Source organism: Poecilia reticulata, chromosome 21 (assembly GCF_904066995.2).
Source record: "Poecilia reticulata chromosome 21, P_reticulata-male-v2, whole genome shotgun sequence".
NCBI lineage: Eukaryota > Metazoa > Chordata > Actinopteri > Cyprinodontiformes > Poeciliidae > Poecilia > Poecilia reticulata.
Genome location: NC_088850.1, coordinates 20,078,745 through 20,098,373, shown reverse-complemented (window position 1 = coordinate 20,098,373; position 19,629 = coordinate 20,078,745). Strand labels below are relative to the sequence as shown.

Below are 19,629 nucleotides of genomic sequence, written 5' to 3'. Positions count from 1 at the left end.
AATAAAAGCAGCGATTTTCCCTATTCTTAGTCAGCTAATGACATGGCCCACCCATTAAAGGCTAGATCTTGAGCTTTGATCGGTTGATTAGGCCAGGTTTAAGTAAATACCTAATTTCCTGTTGCCTTAGCTTTAGTCTTTCATTCATTTTATTAAACTGCAAGTCAAGATCTGTCAAAAGGAAAGCTTTAAGGGAATTACATTGGGTCCAATTTGTCTCAGTTTAGCTCCAATATGATCTCTCTTTACATTACTTCCAAACCCAAAAAAAGAACAAAAAGAGAAGAAAAAGTAAAAACAAGATCTCAGAGATGTTTGGATTCTGCTGGTTTTTTTGGGTAACAGGAGGCGTTTGAATCACTCTGCTTAATGCAGAGGTCTAACAGAAATTCATTTCAAGCTCACTTTGTTTCTGGAGCTTGTCAGTGAATACTGTTTGTTCTTATTAATGACATGTCAGACTATTTGTCCCATGTTTAGCTTAGTTCCCAATTTAGTCCTGTATTCCAGTGTGTTTGTATAAATATGAAATAAAGACGCCCAGCATTCACCAACACAGTGAATGATGATAACGTCCATCAGCCAATCAGTGAAAGAGATTGACAGGTCATGTTAATGACTTATGAGTGGATAAACATGATGGAGACTAACAGGTAAGTGTGCATAGCCGTTGTGTTCTGGCTAACCCTGCCTTCACCATTGTCTGCAAATGGATTTGTCTTATGTATCACTAAGGATGATTACATACTGCAGCTCTAACAGACGGCCAAGATATGGTATTTTCAGTACTTCTTAACTTGAGAAAAATGCCTGGTTTTGATATAAAAATCCAAGATCCAATGCATGTATTTGGGCATCCAGTTCTGAAATAAATCACACGCAACAGAACAAGAAGGCATACATGTTTAGTTTACATTCAGAGCTGTTGTTGGTTTTGGTATTCTGGAGTTTACAGGAAAATCTAAGTTCTGCATGCAGGACTCCATACTGTATGACTGACAGCGATACAAATGGTTACATCAGAGGTGTCAGTGGAGTTTTGGCAAAACCAATATACCAAAGTAAAATGACATGAAAATCATCAACCCTGTCCCGAAAGTGCTTCAAGCCAACCTTTGTAAAAATGTATACTAAAAGCAAAATATTATTTTACCCAGTTTTTCCTTGTATCCGTATAACACTCCTCTGTCTGTGACCTGACTGGGATGCACCATGAGGTAAAAATGAAACCATAAACAGCTGGGTAGAACGTCTCAACAGGGAACCTTGGCTGGTTACAGCACATGCACTGGTGACTGATGGCTCTGACCTGTTTTCAATACATTTCATATATTGAAAACCTTAAGGCTTCCAGTGGTAGGTGTGTGAAACTGTGTTTAAATGGGTAATTGCAAAGGCAGAGTAAAGAGCAGCCTTAGCTTTTAAAGACAGTTCTCTGTCAGAGAGGTTACGCCACAGCCCTGAGTGGTCAATATAATTCCCCACAAATTATTAAGCAGCAAAGTTACAGGAGCCATAATAAGAGGAGTTATTTCAGAATTTTTCAAATCCAGCTGTTCATGTGTTGTTCATTTCCCTCAGGACCAAAGCTGAAGCTAGGAAGTAAACAGAGCCTGAGTGCAACAATACTAATTCGTCTGTAGAAACTACTCTGGAGGCCTTTCATCTTCCTGCTTCGAACCGTACAGGGAGATAATAACACACTCCAGGTTTAAGGGTTTCACAAGTGGATGCCTTGTTCTTTTTCCGAGTCCTCTCCTACGGTGACTGTAGGAGGAAAAAACAGTAGGTTACACATGTGACTAATACATGAAGCCAATTTTTTTTTTTTACCTCCAAAGTACATGAATATAGATGACAAACAATTGTTTGTTTTGTTTTTTTTTTAATCTCATGTGGTTTTCCTTCATCCATGCTGCAACCCCCAAACTCCACAGTGATTGTTCCATTTCTTTGCCGGGTCATTCAGCCTATAAAAACCACAACTCCACTGAAGATGACAGAGAGTCGCGTTCATTTTTAGCAGCAGACATTTAAAGCGTTTTGTCGAACGGACCGGCCCGAGCACAGTGAGGGGATTATAGACGACACCATCGGATCGCGAGCGAAGGGAAAGGTCCGAGTCGCTCACGGCTGCGATCAGAATGTTAAAACGAATTTGTGCTCTGCACCTGGGGACTGCACGGTGAGCATTGCTGTGCAGAAGGCTTAGCTCCGATGCAGAATGAAAGCAAGGTCCAGAGGTCCTTTCCCATCAGCATGACGGATCACCGGCGTCTCTGCTGAGGCAGCACAAACCCTGATGCATTGCATTGATCACTATTGATTCCAGCATCTCTCTTCAGCATTGGAATCGCAACGGACCGCTCATGAGGCTCGGCGGGATTTGTTCAATTCATTTAGGTTTGTTTGACAGACGGAGTGTCATTCACACTTGAGTCATATTCCATATTTCCTTCTTTGGAACACATGGACTTTAATAAGGCGAAGGTTCTAATGTGGCGTTGGGTCAACTTTTGGAGCTGCAGCTCTTCCAGGAAGGCCTTCCACAAAGGCTTATTGGAGTTTTTGACCATTCATCCAGAAGAACATTTGCAAGGTCAGACACTGATGTTGGATGTGAAGGCCTGTCAGCAATAACATATTTTACTGGATGATAAATTGTACCAGAAGTTATTGTGATAAATGACATTATTGTTACTGTTTGGTTTGTAGAAACGGTCTGCATGCTTATCGCAGGTTTTAAAGTAGGCAGAGGTACAGGTGAGAGCAATGCACTAATCAACAGGTAGGGGAGGGGCTGTGAGCAGCGTGAAACAGAGACGTCATGACATGTGATTGATGTTTTAAAAGATGGTGGTTTTTGTAATAAAAGAATTGTGAACTAATACTTTTGAGCCACATAGCTTGTTTAATTTGTTTTTAATATATTAACCTAAAAAAGTTAGTTTGGCTTTTATTTCTTTTTTCTGTTGTACCCAAAACCCATGCTAATGATACTTGACATCAAAAGGAGTCCTGTTGCACACTTAATGCCTAATTTCTATCATTTTAATCCGAATCTGATGAAAACTAAAGTATGGCTGAAACAATTAATCGGATTTGTCGCGATTAATCATTTATTGAAATGATCGCCAATTTATTTAGTAACTTATAGGTAACTAGGGCATACAAACTCACAAACGGCCATGTGCTGAAAGAACAACACAGGGCAGTAATTAAATCAAAACTGTATGAAATATATATATGAATTTTGCATTTGACATAAAACAACTTTGGTGACCTAAAGTGACAGTTTTAGCTTCACCTGGTTCAAGTTCAGTTGAAAACATCTAATAATCGCCTTTAGCTATACAATTATTTGACAGTTAATCCTAAAAATAGTCAACTGATCAGCTTCATGATATGACGTGTTAAGTTGAGCAGAAATGACTGAGATTCTCACATTTTGATGTCAGAACTAGTTTTTTAGATGCAGATGAATTTTTTTTTTGCTACAATTGATCAAGCTTATTTTCGTGGATTCAAAAGTGATTTTTGAAAATAAAATAAGTTAATATAGCATCAAATAACCTCAAGAGGTTAAAAAAACTGAAGAATATGCCACATTTTTTCCGATTAATTGATTATCATCAGATTAATTGATTGCTAAAATAACCGTTAGTTGCAGCTTTAAACTAAAGATGTCGATAATCTCCTGTAATTGATTTTCGCACTGGTTTCCATTAAATCTAAGTAAACTACATAAGTATATGATTGTTCTCACTTCAACACTAGAGCCTGGTTAATCAGATTATTATTGTTCATAGTTGTAATTATCTTGAAGGTGATTGGCAATAAATCAGTTAAATTGCTGTGTGCCAGCAGGTTATTGTGCTTTAAGAAAAAGCATTTGTTCTGGAATTTAATAACTTTTTACATTACAGCAGCTAAATGTGGCCAGTTCATTTAATGGTTCAGTTTAATGAAAGACATTTTTTTTTCTTACTGTGGCTTTTCGGATTTCAGGAGATTTTCATTAAAGTATGAGTAAAAAGCACAGCAATCACAGTGGAACTTATAATTAATGAAAAACACTGGTTGGAACCAATCATTACTTACTTAATGATTAGTCCCCTTAAATTAGATTTTACTCATTATTTAGCAGCAGTAATTAGCTCATTACAGCTCCCACTCAATATTCAATTTTAAAACTTGGCTCGATATATATATATTTCCGACTTTTGCGGCTCGGTGCAGTGGAAGCACTCTCAAGCCATCAGGAAGTCTGAATGTGAATTGGCGGAATGAGGAATGCTACGGTGGATCCTAATGAAGGCTGACTGGATGCAGAGCGGCGGCAGGGAGCCGGCGTGGCCCCAGCGCCTCCAGGGAGACGCAACAGACCAGAAACCAGAGGAGATCACGGCCCTGCCAATCCCTGCTTCTCTACACCTCCATTCCTGAAAATAAGCATTTCTCTCAGCTGGGTTATTGTTTTTTTTTTTTCACACTGTGGGATTCAGGCGGGAAAACAAAAGGTAATTATCCACACAAGTTATTAACAGCGCACGTAAAAAAAAAAGGTCCAACTTAAAATTGCTTTTGTTTACATAACTGCGGCTTTTTCACACTGGCTCTCATTAGGTATGTGAATCTGCTCTGCTGCAGGACGTTCGTTTAATCAACAGGTTTGATAAAGGGTGATTCATTCAAAAACAATCAAAAGCTAGAGAGGTTACAATTATTCAGCTGTATTTTTTTTTTAAAGAAGCAATTTACTTTGCGATCGCACTTTCTTCAAATAATAGAAAACGAATAATCAAGCAGTCGACGATTCATAACCGTTTATGAAGGTCAGGGTGTTTCAAAAAGTTCTACTAATATAATTTGGTTTAATTAACTCTCAGCTTGAGCATATTGACCTTCATGGCAAAATGTGTTAAGTCTACTTAGGCCCAGATTTCCATTTACTAGAGATGCACCAATCCAATGTTAATATGTGTATCGCTCCAGATATTGAAAATAATTCTAGACTGGACATTAGTGACAATTCACAAGGCCAGATCTATTCAGTCTAATTCTACACTTGGTGATCTGAGCGACATCGTTCTCTATTATTTATTTTACATTATATTTAGAATTCCTAAATGCACTGAATTATTTTTAAAGATGATTTGTTCCAGGTTTTTTTCTTACATGTTTGACCAAGGTCGTCAAACTATTTTTTTTGTCAGTTTCTGTTTCTTTACTTATTTTCCATTGACTGTTTTACTCCTAAATGCGCTGACTAAACAAATTAAAGTTGTTTTTACATGTTTGACCAACTTGTGAAGCTATTTGTTGACTAAAGTGTGCTGTACTGGTGCAGAGTTATCAAATACATTTGTAATAAAAAGAAAAGTTTTAAGCACCGTTTTATCAGATCGGTATCGGCCGATTCAATGCTTCCCTTCCATTTACCACACCGGCAAATTCAAGGTCAGCTTCAGCGCTGTGGTGTTTCATGATTCTGTACTCAAATGTCTAAAAGGTAGCAAAAATTGTCCAGAAAAAAAAAAAAAACTATTCTGAAGAGGAAAGTTTGTGGAAATACTAATATTGTTTTCACATCTTCTTTTATACTGCTGGTTTGAAAAATCAATGTGTCTTTTCTACATTGAATCATACTTCATAGTATGCATAGCTGTCCTGCAGAACAATTGTTTTAGAAGGTAAACGTCCTAAACCCTCAAGATATGTATCGATTGGTTGGCTCTTATTGGAAACACAACTACAGATCTCCTCTCTAATTGTCTGGAAGAGATAACACTCCTTTCTCCAACGGGTTCCTTTTTGGTTTGTGTTCTTTAGTTCACCAGTAACAAAGGGAGTTTTCATAAGCAAATATTTCTGTAACAATATCTCACCGAAGACGGTTAGAGGGAGACATTTTAAGAAAAACCTAACAAATTACTAAATTATTTGCACTTTTGTGAGACTAAACCCTGAATTTCTTTCATAAAGGTGACATGAATTGTATGGGAAATTGCTTTCTGACCAACTTAATTACCATAGAAGGTTTTATTCATTTATTTTTTGCTACCACCCAAACACAATCGTGATCAATACTTCATCCAGTAGCTCCCATTGTCTTTGTTGGAAGTAAGCAGCGATTCCCAAAGCAAATGGCTACAAATTGTAGATCACAGGTCTGTTTCTGTATGAAAACAATCTGTGAGGCATTAAACTTAGTCATTAATCTTATGAATATATATCCACAGGGCCTTTAATTTGGGCCCTTAGTTGCTAAATCACAAGCTATATACTTGAGTTTTCTTGGAAGTTAGGGTATTTTTTAAGTGTCTCCATGTCTCCTCATGTAGCTATTTATACTATTTTCCAATGAGCCAGACTGTTTTCTGCAGTTTTAAGAGTTACTGAGCAGAAGTTCTGCAGGCTTACTAAAGGTTGCCTGAAGATTTTGCTTCCTCTGGACAATGGCTGCTAATTAACAAATTTCTCACCCCAGCAACTGTGCCTGACCATTGTTCATTATAAGAATAGCACCTAACTCGGGAGGTTAAGCGATGTTGAGTCTGCATGAAACAAAAAGAAATGATTAAAGAACCAATTTAAAATTGCACCCTCATACAATTTAGTAGCAGCTTCCTGCAAAGACATTGTTCCCCAATATGAATTATCTTTCACCCTTTCAAAAATCCCTAAATAGACATAAGATAAAAAGATATATTGGAAAAAAACTTATTATATAGCAGATTATCAGCTGTGAATTGTCATATTTTATCAATCAATCAACCAGACTGTATTAATGCAGCACTTTTTATACATTATTTGTACGGTCTGTGAAGTGTCCAATATAAATCAAGTATGACTATGTTTTCAAGAAATCTCAAAGATTTATTGTTTCATGGTGAATAAACTGAGCCATCAGATGGCCACTGATGAGAGGCATTAGAGAAAAATTCAAAAAACCAAACGTCTAAAACTCAGGAACAGGAAAAACGGGATATGAAATTTAGTTATGTAGATGTGAATCAGATCATGGAAACAAAGAACAGTGAAAAATCAAGCGCCAACGCTAATCTACGGGAACAAAACTGAAATTCACAAAGAACAAAATGCAACAATAAACTACCAAAATAATTTCAAAAGGAATAAACATATAGGGCGAGACCTTCTGAGCCATTAATAATGTAGGAATCTGAAAAGACCAATATGGTAAGGTCTGAACCGAAATAAAAAACACAGAAGATCGAGATATGGAAAAAATCTAAAGCAGATATCTGGAACAACAGAACAAGATAGTATAAAAATAGACCTCAAGAGAAGAACTAATCAAACCTAAAACCAAACACCCAAGAATTATGACAGCTGACAGTTTCAATTTGCATCATGAGTTTTCCTCTCTCTGTGTGTGAACGCTGAATGAAAGTTTTTTTTCTGTCTATTAAACTCCCAGACAATAAATAACTAAGATTTCAGCGCTCTGTGTCTGCTGCGCAGCTTTGACTCTCCCCAATCATAGGATAGGACGCAAATTTGAAAAAGAATGGGACCTAATGTTGCGCCTTGTGGAACACCAAAAAATATAAATCAGGAATATAACTTGTGGAGACATTTTGCTAGTTTTAGGAAGCATGAATGTGTTTGTAGGTGTGTCCGTGGATCCTCTTCAGATTGTTCTGTCACATGCATGTTTAATATAACAATAAGCTTCAGGACTCAAGATAGCCACCTTCTTAAAATAATTGGACAAAGTAATGTTTTTGCCAAAAGTGATATTGGCAAAAAATGATGCAGTCAATATTTTAGCAAAGTGACAATATGGTAAATATTCTGTCTTATTCTATGAAATAAGAGGAGGTGCAACGTCTGTCTGAATCTCTATTGGTGTGAATTGAGAAACTCTCAACAATTCTACACACGCTGTTAGAAGTAAAAGCTTTTGCAGGCCTCCTAAACACATTAAAACCAGCTATAAAACAACATATGTCTAAGTATCAATGCTTGCTCAGAATGTTCCAATAAATAAATCTAAAGTGGTAAAGGATTTGAAGAACAAAAAGAATACCAGAAAGACAAAGCAATGAATAAAGGACTTACTGTTAAGATGTGCTAAAAGCATTGTGGGATTTCATCCTGTAAATCTGATCTTTGTACCTGCCTAATTAAACCAGCATGGAAATGTCACAAAGTCGCCGCTCCGCGCGATACTTTACCTCCTCATAACTCGCCCTCTTAAAATAACCACTTTTACAGGAAAATGCAATCTGAGCCCGTGAAGCTTGAGGTTAAAATGCCAGTGAGACTGCGGCCCTCGTGTCGAGCGGAAGGAGCCTTATCTCAAGTTTCTCTGTTGTGAACTCACCGTGAACTTTCAGCTCAATGGCCAGAACCCGTCCACTTGACTGATGCCGGCTGAGGATTAACACTTTCATCAAGTGGCCAGCTGAATACTTGAAACCTTGATAGCACATTGATGCACTGTAGGAGAAAAGACTTCTATCCTCATGACTCGCACAGCTTCACCTTGGAGGAGTGGAAATCACCAATCACCTTGCAGTTTTCCCAGCCTTAGCAATCCAATAATCGCTGTTGAGTTTAAAAATTCGTATAAAAAAAAGTCTATTGTCTCATAGAGGTGTAGGTTGAAATTGGTCTAGTTTTTAATGTCTAGACTTACTTAATCTAAACTTAGGGTGTCACAACTGACTTGTTTAGTCTGGTCTAGTTTGTTTGCAGAGGTGTGAATGTGCAATCAAACTCAGACCAGAAAAGAGAACTGTGGACCACCTACAAACGCAGGTCTTGGTTCGATTAAAGTGAACCCTGGTTTGGTTGGAATGCATACGAGAATGCAAGCGAGCCAGAGACGGCGCCAAAAGCAGGGCGCACTGAGTAGATACAACAACAAAACGCGAGAGTAACGTGAAGGAGAAACGGCTCGTGGTTTTTTGACAAAGACAAAAGAGAAACCTTATAATGACGAAAATCTGATGCCGCTCCACAAAATGTGGAACAGTAAGCTCCGCTCAGTGTCTCCTTCTGAGGTTTTCATGTTGTTTCCTTTAGTAGCTCTTGGTGCAGCGCCACCACAGGTGAAGAGGGGAACAGATTTTTAAATAGTTTGGATCGTTTGACGAAGTGCAGCGTGAAATCAAACCACACCAGCTGAAAATGTGACATGTGGCAATTTTTCTCCCCAATCGAACAGAGTCTACCGGACTATGAGGTGTGAAAAAACACCCTTAGATCTGTTCTAGCTCAGATTGAGCAGCATTAACTCACGACAATGTTACTCAACATAATATTCAAGTCCAGGTCTTTTTATGTGTACCGGTCTTGGGTTTATTTTAGTCACTATAAAGTTAATTACTTCATTTTTTTTGTCAATACCAATTAAAACATCTTACTGCTGCATCATCTCTGCATTACAATGTGGTGCCAGGGTTTTACTTTCTTTTTTTTTTTTGAAAGGAGCAAGAACATCAGTCATTGTGGCTCCTGCTGACTTTTCTCCAGTCAGCCAGACCTGCACTAGTGAAACTGTGTGAGGCAGAGATTGCTGGTAGGAACCGTTTCTATCTACAGTATATTATCCTATTTCAACATTATTCCTCCACATAGATGTTGCTATTAAAACTTTTGGGGGAAACTTTTTCAGGTCAGGATCTCGAATCATTTAATTAAAATAAATTGATCACATCTTATTTGAAAGAAGAACTGCAAACCGATCCAAAAACAGGGGCAAGTCTCTCAATTTCCCTTAATCTCCTGGCCTCTATGAGCAGGATTGCTCTCGCGTGCGTTCAGGGCAATCTGCTTTGTGAATCCGAACTGACAAAATGAAGAAAACAGCAGCAGCAAAAATGTTGCAAAAGGGAATCTGCACTGCTTTCTCAACTCCCGCCACTGTTTAGTTCCACACAATGATAATGCCACGACTGAAAGACTGATGAAGGTGGTACGTTCAGACTGTTTGAGATTGTTTTCAATTTGTAGATTGTAAGCTTATGCTCCAGCTCAACCACAGACTTTTGTTTCGTCTAAACGTAGACAACACAGCTTTGACTCATGTCTCAATGTGGTCTTACATGGAGGCTAAACGCTAAAAACAGCTCTGTGTCTGTTCAAAACTCATACATAACGCCTGGGGGGGGGGGCTTTGAGAGGGGTTTTGAAGCCACAATTGCAGATTTTGTTTCTCCTTTCCTCGTAGGAACGCGGTAAAACGGCCGCATCGTTGCTAACTGATTGACCCGGCCTTGCTAAGTGGGCTTTAAAAGCAGATCCTCCTTCCAGCAGAGTGGCAGAAACCTCTCTTGATGAGCTTCGTATTGATCACGGGTGGCCATCACCCTTCTGGGCGCCGTCTGAACCAAGACCCCTCCTGCAGATTTATGTTCCTTTCGCAGAGGTTTATCTTGGCCTTAATGCCTCTTTGTTCAGCACTGTATTGGTGTTTCTGTCACGTTGGTGAAATCTATTGTGCAATATCGCTTGCTTGGAATGGGCTCATGGAGGTGACAGGCCTCGCAGATCTATGGCTCAACACGGCGGAGGGGGAAAAGGTAAAAAGGAAGCTGTAAACTCGTAAATCCGCTCGCCTGCACTTTACGCAAACAGACAACAAACAGCTGACATTTTTTGATGAATCTCTGATGTGTTCTGTGAAACAATGACAATTGTTTGATGCTTATAACAGGTGTTACTGTTTTCCTCCGACCCAAGCATTTTCCTGTGACACCTCGGCTCATGATTGGATGTGATGGTACTTGGGAGTGATTGATGGGTCCGGGTCTGGGCCGTGTGTATTATTTTTTTTATCTCCACCATGCAGATGCTTTCAGACACGTGTCAGCTGCTCGAACCTGCTAACCATTTTTTTTGGCTGACTCAGCCAGCTACTCTCTCGCTGATTGTAACACTAGACTGTGATTATGGCAATCATCTAGCCACTCGTGCGGTTTGGTTATTCTTCCTCCAGCTGGCCCGTTTGGTTCTGCTGCCTGAGTTTGGATTTAAATCAAGCAGACAAAATATATTGGCTTGCAGTTTGTGAGATGCTAACTCTGATGTATGTAGTTTGAAATAAGCTATCCAGCGTAGCACGATGTCAACGAGGGGTGAAGGGTTATACTTTTAAAAGTATTAGTGATGGGCTCATGGAGGTGGGCTAATTAATTGGAGGGACTGTAATTAAATCAAACGTAATTGAGTTTTATCTAAAATGATCTGTGGATAAAATAAGCAACATTTTCAAATCAGGAATTCTTTTTGCCGTTAGATTATTGAGCAAATAGAAAGGGTTGCCACCTTTCAGAAATCACACTAAGGGTCGCCCACCAAAATTGTACTCCAATCAGAGTAGCATACCTTCAACATGTTTATACTTGAGTAGATTTACTTCAGCTTTAATGAAGTAAAAATCTACTCAAGTACTGAGTAATTGATCATAACACCTGATTTAATATTTAAAATGTGTCCTCAAACAACCAAAAATATAAAAGTTAACTGTATTACCAAAATATTTATACAAATAAGGAGTTAGGGTTTGGAGGCTGGTTCTAGACCAAATTTACCATTCCATGGTGGTTTGGGGAGGAGGTCCTTTATCTCCTGTCACGACAATTTAGCTGACCTTAATATTTCCTGTGGTTTTTTTTGGTCATTATTGTTAACACTTAGTGATAATATGTGTGTGATAGGCGTGTCTGTTGGATATTTATAGAAATACGGAACAAACCCGTATTGGTTCAATATGGGACGCAACATTTATCAAATATGGGACGATTCTGTATTTTACGGACCGGTGGCAACCCTACCCTGTGTATTTCTGAGGTTTTTCTTCTTTTGGCTTCTTAATGTTTGATAACAAAAGTTAAAACTTCTCAATGTTTGACATTGTCTAGCTAAAATGTTTTTACGTCAGGCTACAATAGAATGTTAAGTTCCAACGGTATCAAACACATCAGCTGTGATGTCATCACTCTATGATATCACAAGGGAATCTCTCTCTTGAATGTAGCTCACAGACAGCGTTTTCTCAGACCTGTTCCACAGTTCTATCGCGACAGATCACTCTTCAGAGCAAGTTTGAAATTTATCGAAAAGAGCCGGATATCGATTCCAGATATTACACGCCTTTCAGAGAAGCAAGAATTTACCAGAATATCAACATGAAGCAACAGATTGGTTGTGAACATGAAGCTTTTCCTGCTGAGCTTTCTTGGGTCGAAATGATGAACCTCAACTTCCAAGTCGACTACGACTCTCTCATTTTCCCTTTGGTAGATGACAGCGGCAGCCCCATTGAGCCGGAAGATGAATCAGCAGAGGTCCAGAGGAAATCAAGTACTTCTGGCGACTTGGAGAGTCCAACATCATTGGAAGTCGAGCAGAAAACAACTCCCTCTGCTGGCTTCGAGATCACCACCTTAGTGGAAGAGACGAGCCAACATGTCAAAGATCTCACAAAGCAGGTAGATGAAAGACAAAAAAGGCAAATTTTTGATTCTGATTGGTTTCTAATGTGTTGAATGTGTCTACTGGTATCCTGCAGCTATGCAATTTGCAGAAAAACAACCTAACATTATATAATTGTTATTTATAGAATGATTTAGAAAACAAAATGCTATACAGGCTTGTCAAAACTATTTCAACCCATATTAGAACTTTGCATTAATTTCCCCTCATTTTAGTAGCTGTGATTTTGCCTAACCCACACATTTTCCCTAACCTTAACAAAGACTAGTTTATTGCTAGCCCTATCATTAACTAAACCTTAATTCACATCTTACCTCTAAGCATTACCCCTGACCCAAAGCAATGAATCCATCATATTAGGACGTGTTTGGTGTGAATGCACCATTAGAATGTTCAGTTTCAGTGGTAACAATGACATCAGCAGTGATGACATCACTCTTTGATGCATCAAAGGAATCTGTCTCAAATGTAGCACAGTTTTTGTCAGACCTGTTCCTGTTTCAGTTATGAAACTTCCCCAGGAGCTGTTAAAATTATTTGAAGGCACAGAATCAGCCAGTACAGGTTCACATTCTCAGGTGAGAGAGACTCACCTGGTATAAAGTTAATTTTTCATTACTGGAATTACATTTATTAATTTAATCAATAAATACTTTGGTATGTCATGAATATGTGTGCATATATTCCATCTTAAGTCCAGAGCATGCTAGTTTTTTGTTGCTTTTTCCACCACTAGGTGATATGCATATAACATATAACATAAACAACATTATTCAGAGAGGCAGTGAGTTTACAGCAGCTGTGCAAATAATCTAATAATCTGTTGATTTGCAGCAGTCCACGTTAACAGCAGATATAGAGGGCCCCAAAATAACATTTTGCTTATGTGGTGGGATGGTGTTCCACCCTCCCCCACTCTGTGCACCGGGCACCATTGATTGGTGGGCGGGGCGAATACCTTTATAGTTGGGCGGGCCGCTGCAGGGTGCGTGCGTCTTTGTTTCTCCCACTGTTGCTACTGTCGGGCGGCTACATGTCGCTTGTGGGTTTGGTCGACTCGTCTGTGATCGTAAGTGGCAGTTTACGTGGCTGGGATCATGGTTGGTTTTTGGGTGCTACACCTGTCGTGCGTTTCTGCAGTGTTGCTCTGATGGCGTTGCAGGCTGCAGCTGGGGTTTGCTGTGGCGTGCGGCTTCCGTCTGGTCCTCACCTGCTGACCCGATTTCTCCCAGGTTAGGCTGTGTTTCCACCCCTGGGTAAGCTACCTGCTATTTAGCTTTTGATTTCATTTATCTGGATCCACCGTTGATGGGTTTTTCTGTTTCAGGCACCTGATTGTGTTTGGAGCTGCAGCGCTTTGGACGCTGTGCTGTCTTGTCTTGTCTTGCCGTTGTTTTGGCCGCTCTCAACTAAACCTGTTGCGGATTGGACCGGCTGTGTGGGCAGGGCGTTAATACTCTGGCCCCATAGAAGGGCATTTGGAAGTGGACGACGATTTGTTCCATTGTTTTCTTTTAGTTTTGTTTTGTGATTGAAGTTACTAATTTGTGTTCTGTTTTGTTTGTTTGATTTACTAATTTCTTTTGCATTGCATGTTTTGTTTTATTTCTTTTGGAATAATCGATCTTGTCTGTCCTTTTTCCTTTTGTGTTCCTTTTGTTCCAGAGTAGTAGGCCTGAAGCCTTGTTTTTAAAAAGAACCGTTTTAAAGAATTGTGTTCAGGTGCATCTTGTTACTTTTAATAGATCTCCACCTGCTGGTCACACTTAGTCCATATGGAGGCTTGGACCGGCAGCCCTGATGCCAACATCTCCAGAAAACATGTTAAAGATTGTAGCATGTGTTACACGCACCAGGACTAGTGTCAGTGTAACAGATTGTGATTTTCCTGTAAAAAGTATAGAACAAGTAGGAGTGATGAGGCAGAAACGGGTCTGCAGTTCCTCTCCTGATCCATTCTGTCTGATATCAATCACATCACACAGCAGCACACGGCACCACGATGGACACATTTTTAAATAATTGCCTGTTTAGCCTGGAATCAGACATTGTTTAGCCTGGAATGTGCTTCTCTTCATTCACGTCTGTATTTCTGTCAGAGTTCTTACTTCTAAGGACGATGGAGTATCCGGTCGAGGACATTTTAAAAGACGCATGTTGATGGCAGCTCACCATGGCTGCGTAGTGTCCGTCTCTAGACAACCATGACAACAGTGTCGGACCGTAGTGTTCCGGGGGGTTCAGGGAGTCCTTTATGTCCTGCCACGACAATTTAGCTGATCTCAATATTTCCTGTGTTTTATTTTGGTCATTATTGTTACACTTAGTGTTAATTTGTGTGTGATAGGTGTGTCTGTTGGACATTTATAGAAATACAGAACAAATCGTGTCCCATATCGGCTCAGTACAGGACGTAACATTCATAAGCCAAATATGGGACGATTCTGTATTTTTTTAGGGTGGCAACCCTAGCAAATAGACATAAGAGTTCAACAACAAAGATATTAAATGTATGTTTTATGCAGGTTATCCGACCATAATATGATATTAACGCTGGGGATGTCGACGCTCAACATAAAGACAATATTTTATTTTTGAAAAGCTTCAGTGATAGGCTAGCATAGGGGTGGGCAACTCCAGGCCTCGAGGGCCGGTCGGTCTCCTGCAACTTTTAGATGCGTCTCAACTTCAACACACCTGAGTCAAATAATGAGGTCGTTAGCAGGACTCTGGACTGTTGGATTCAAGTGTGTTGGACCAGGGAGACGTCTAAGAGTTGCAGGACACCGGCCCTCCAGGACCAGGATTGCCCATCCCTGGGCTAGCACCTTTTAGCACAACTTGAACACAACAGTAGTGTTTTCTAGCGTTCCGTCAGATTATTTATTGAAGCAAAAATTAACCCCAGTGGGCCAAAAGAAGCAGCTTTATTTTCCATCGCTGTTGTTCACAAATGTTTTTTTGTGTGCCAGAGTTACACACAATTACTATTCATGTACCAACAGCAACACGTGAATAGCTACTTCATTAAAACTCATGTTAGTCTTCTCTGCATTCCCCGCTTAGGTGGAATTTTTTTTTTTTAAAAACACCAAAGTAGCTTAAAATATCTTAAATACAGTTAATAAAGCAAAAACATTTAAATACTGATCAGCAGTATGCTCAAGACAAAAATGGAAAATGCTGTTTCTTATTTCGTAATTGCAGTGGAGGATTTCATCTGCTGGATGGTAAAAATTAAACGCTAATAATTTCAAGAAATGTGCAAGTACTATGATGCCAAAAGTTATATGATGAAATGGTTCTCCAATGTGGGTTTTAGATTGTCCCTAAAAGGCCTCGGTAATCACAGAGGGTACATGCAGTTCTCTTTTGGAAATTCAATTTACATTTGAGGAAAAGCAATTGCATGGGCTTGTAAAACTTATGAGCTTGCAAGGGTGAAATTCCCGCAACAGTAGTTTAAAACTCACCATGCTTGAAAACAAAATAAATAAAAAAAATAGATTCCTAATGGAAACGTCTGATATGTGGTTGGTTTTTTGTCTTATTATTTCCAAAGACAAATGATAGAAAACAATTCGCTTTGTAATCATACAAATAGCAGTAAAAAAAAGGGGCAGAGTAAATCAGAGATGCTAAAAACGACAAGAAACCCTCGACTGAGAGACCCGGCGGTGCTTTCACAGCAGGATGAAAGAAAACAACTTTTATGATGTAATCACTGCCGTGACTGTTTCTATAACTTATCACAGATGTAACAATGATTTCAGCTCACAAGATAAGAGGATACACAACATCGGACTGAAGAGCGCCAGAGGGAAAAAACTTTTAAACATCCTCAAACTGTGTTTAAAAGGATTTTAGAATTTACCCAGTTTAGGTTAATAAGTGTTAGAGCTCAAGGTTTTGTATCAGAGAATGTCTAGTTCAGTGTAGAATCCAAAAAAGCCAGAGATACATCCTGTTAGCTTAGGGCACCTACAAAGGAAGCTTTGAAGCTCATAGCTTTAAGGTCATTAGCGGCTAATGGTCAGCCACTTGAGGGTTTCTAACAGCTCATTCATATCATCTCTAGGTAGTTGTGTTGCTCTCTGACAAATATCCAAAGCCATGTTACAAAAATTACTTCAAACGGAGAGAGGCTTTTTCAAATTTTTTTAGTGTGTTGCCAGGCAGCCATGGAGCAGCCCTTATTAGCTACTTCGGCTAACAGAACAAGAAAACACAAGATCCACTTCAATTTTTAAAAAAACGTACTAGTAATACTAGTTTTACTTGTGTAGTTTGGACCCAAATGTAGACAAGAATTGTGAAACGTGACGTTTCACAACGAAAAGAAGCAAGAACTCTACTTACAGCAGTAATGGCCGCTTAACAGACATGCTAGCTTGTTCATTGGAGGAGTCAACTTCTCTGGAAATGTTAGACCACAGAAAAAAGAAAACAGGTGATCCATCTTAAATATATTGCATCAGTTGCTCACAACTAATCAAATAAAGTTCATCAAACTAAACTTAAGTTTATTACACAAACATAAAGTAAGTTTGACAAACTTAATTAGATTAATTAGATGATTTTCTTCTAAGTTGGAACTCCGTTCTTTTTTCTTTAGTTGGACACCACTGAAGAAAGACGTTCAGTTCAGATTATGTATCAAGAAGAATCCGTAAGAACTCACAAACCAGGGCTTGAAGAAAAGGATGATGTCGTTCTTTTCTGGCAGAGGGAGAATGAATTTTTCCAAATTTTTTTGGACCTTGAGAAATGAAGGCGGCAGTAAATCCAAGGCGATCATGAGAGCAGCCACAAACGGGACAGGAATAACGACTGAATCAAAAAAGTAGTGAGTGAAAGAGAGTAATATCATCAGAATAGTGGATCAACGAACAGGTGAGTGTAATTAGCTGAATGTGCAGCAGCATTGAGACAAGATCAACAGGGCATACCGAGGGAGGCTGAAACCAAGTAAACATTACACTAGATGCCTTTCCATTGACCGCATAGTTGTGCTATTTGGGATTTCAAAATAAATTTGCTAAAACAGAAACAGGGCCATTTCTAAAGAAAAAAAACTGTTTTTGTGCTAGGATGAGATAGTTTTTATCTGTATCAAAACTGGTTTATTTTTGCAAAACTGTAATGGAAAAATTTTTTTTTCACATCACACGATTAACAACCGGATGTTGCCACTGGCGGACACCACAAATAAGACAACAGGAAGTGGTAGGAGGATGACGACGCGGCATGTTTTTAAAAAAAAATTTTTATGACTTATCACATTTGATTTCAACTTCTTGTTTAACAGAAACACCGCAATTGCAAAATTGTGCAGGGGGGGTTTCGTCATTAGCGAAATATTGACAAAAGCTTTGCGCTGGCTTGTACTGGGAACGCAGCCGGCGAAGCACGAGGCTGCTGTGTTCACAGAAACAAACTGAGCTATAAAACAACGTAGAAATCCTAAGAATAGAAAACTGGAGTAATAATGCAAACAAAACCAAACATCCCAGATTTCTTGACTAGATTGTCCTTTCATCAGATTTTTAGCTGATATTAGTCTAATAGTATTTCATAAGAGGGCTGTGACATCTACCAATCGCAGCACTTCTGAATGATTTAAAAGGTAAATCTTACTTCACATATAGAATAGACTGAAATAAAGCCCGAGATGTTTATTTTTTTAAAGCAGCATTGGGCAGTGATGCAGACTCCCGCAGTTTAGCTAATTAGCCACATTTACTAGCAAGTGCAAATGGCTTTAAGATTCCTTTTCATACTTACTTGAAAGAACAGTGAATCTCTGATTTATAAATCATTACATAAAGAAGAAAAATGAGACTTTGTCCTCTCTTTTTTTGTTGTTTCTTTGCTCTGGCACTGTGAAACAAATGGGAAAAGAAGTGGCTGATATTTACGGTACCAGGAGAACAAGTGGAAAATTGGCTCAGAACTGATGGTTTGTAATTATCAGCAGGCAAATATCACCCATCTGTGCTTTAGCGTGGCCTTCATTTTTTTTTTCTCCCACCAAAGGGTAACATTTCTAAAAAAGACTGTAATTACTTTCTACTCAGCTGAAAATGTGGGTCCCATTAATTTTTGCTTTGGCTTCAATATTGCTTCCTGTATTCTCTCAGTGGCGCAGCTGAGATGTATTAAAGTTCGGTTGCTGCTGTTCAAGAGTGATTATCATACAGGGATGGCAATTGTTAAGTTACAGTGTTTGCTTGGACAGCAGTATTCTTCCACTAATACAATTTTTTTTTTTTAAAAGAAGAAAAAACATACCCAGAATTAGTCGCTGGTATGTGAACAGTTTCTGTCCTGCTTTTATTTACAATCAGGAAATGAGAATTAATGCATGGCTTCTTTAAAGCTATAGCACTGTGACAGAGAGACCGGAGCAGCTAAACAGCAAATTCAACTTTTTATTGATTTTTAATCTGGGTATGTACAATGCCAAATGAGAATATTGTATTTACTGATTTCAACTTGATTTTGAAATTGCAAAAAAAAAAAAAAAAGTCTCGGACACATAATCAGCTTAGTGCACAAGTGATTGAAACACATTTGGTGCTTGTCATTGTTGCTTCTTGTAAATTGATTAAATTAAGCTGCACTTAATTTAAACTTAATGTAATTTTGGGTAATTATTGATTAGTTTTTCATCTTAAATATCTGAAATACAGCTGAACTCATGACATTGCCTTTCTTGTTTTATCCAGTTTTCTGTCAAGTTGTACTAATTTTCTCCCGTCACTCCACGCCATTTAAAAAAAACAACAACATTTTTTTAAAGCAGCGGTGGATAAAAACTGAAACTGCTAGCAAGTTATTCCACAGGTTGTTACTAGGTAACCAAAGAGAGTGAGTTAGCTGATGCTACCAACTTTTGTTAGCTATTGTGAGAAGTTGAGAAGCTAAAGTCTTCCCTCTGCCTACCTCCCCCAGAATGCTGTGCGGTTCCAGATGGGAATTCAGTGAAATCATTTCTATTGATATTGATCACATGTCTATCTCAGCATATATTGTTATTGATTTATTGGGGTCTCTTTGGATGTGCTGTACGTTTACACACTCTTGTGAGATGATAAGCCGTAATAAAACTGACACTTTATGATTATTAGATATGTTGCAAAAGTGTCACTAATACACACA

General features: G+C 38.8%; 1 long non-coding RNA gene across 1 annotated transcript; it reads left to right on the top strand.

The window, feature by feature from the left end:
• The first annotated feature begins 6,905 nt into the window (after positions 1 to 6,905).
• On the top strand, positions 6,906 to 19,172 carry LOC145549774 (uncharacterized). Its single transcript, XR_014085623.1, has 2 exons — positions 6,906 to 12,464; positions 17,084 to 19,172. It is a non-coding gene; the product is annotated as an uncharacterized LOC145549774 (long non-coding RNA).
• Positions 19,173 to 19,629: the final 457 nt, after the last annotated feature.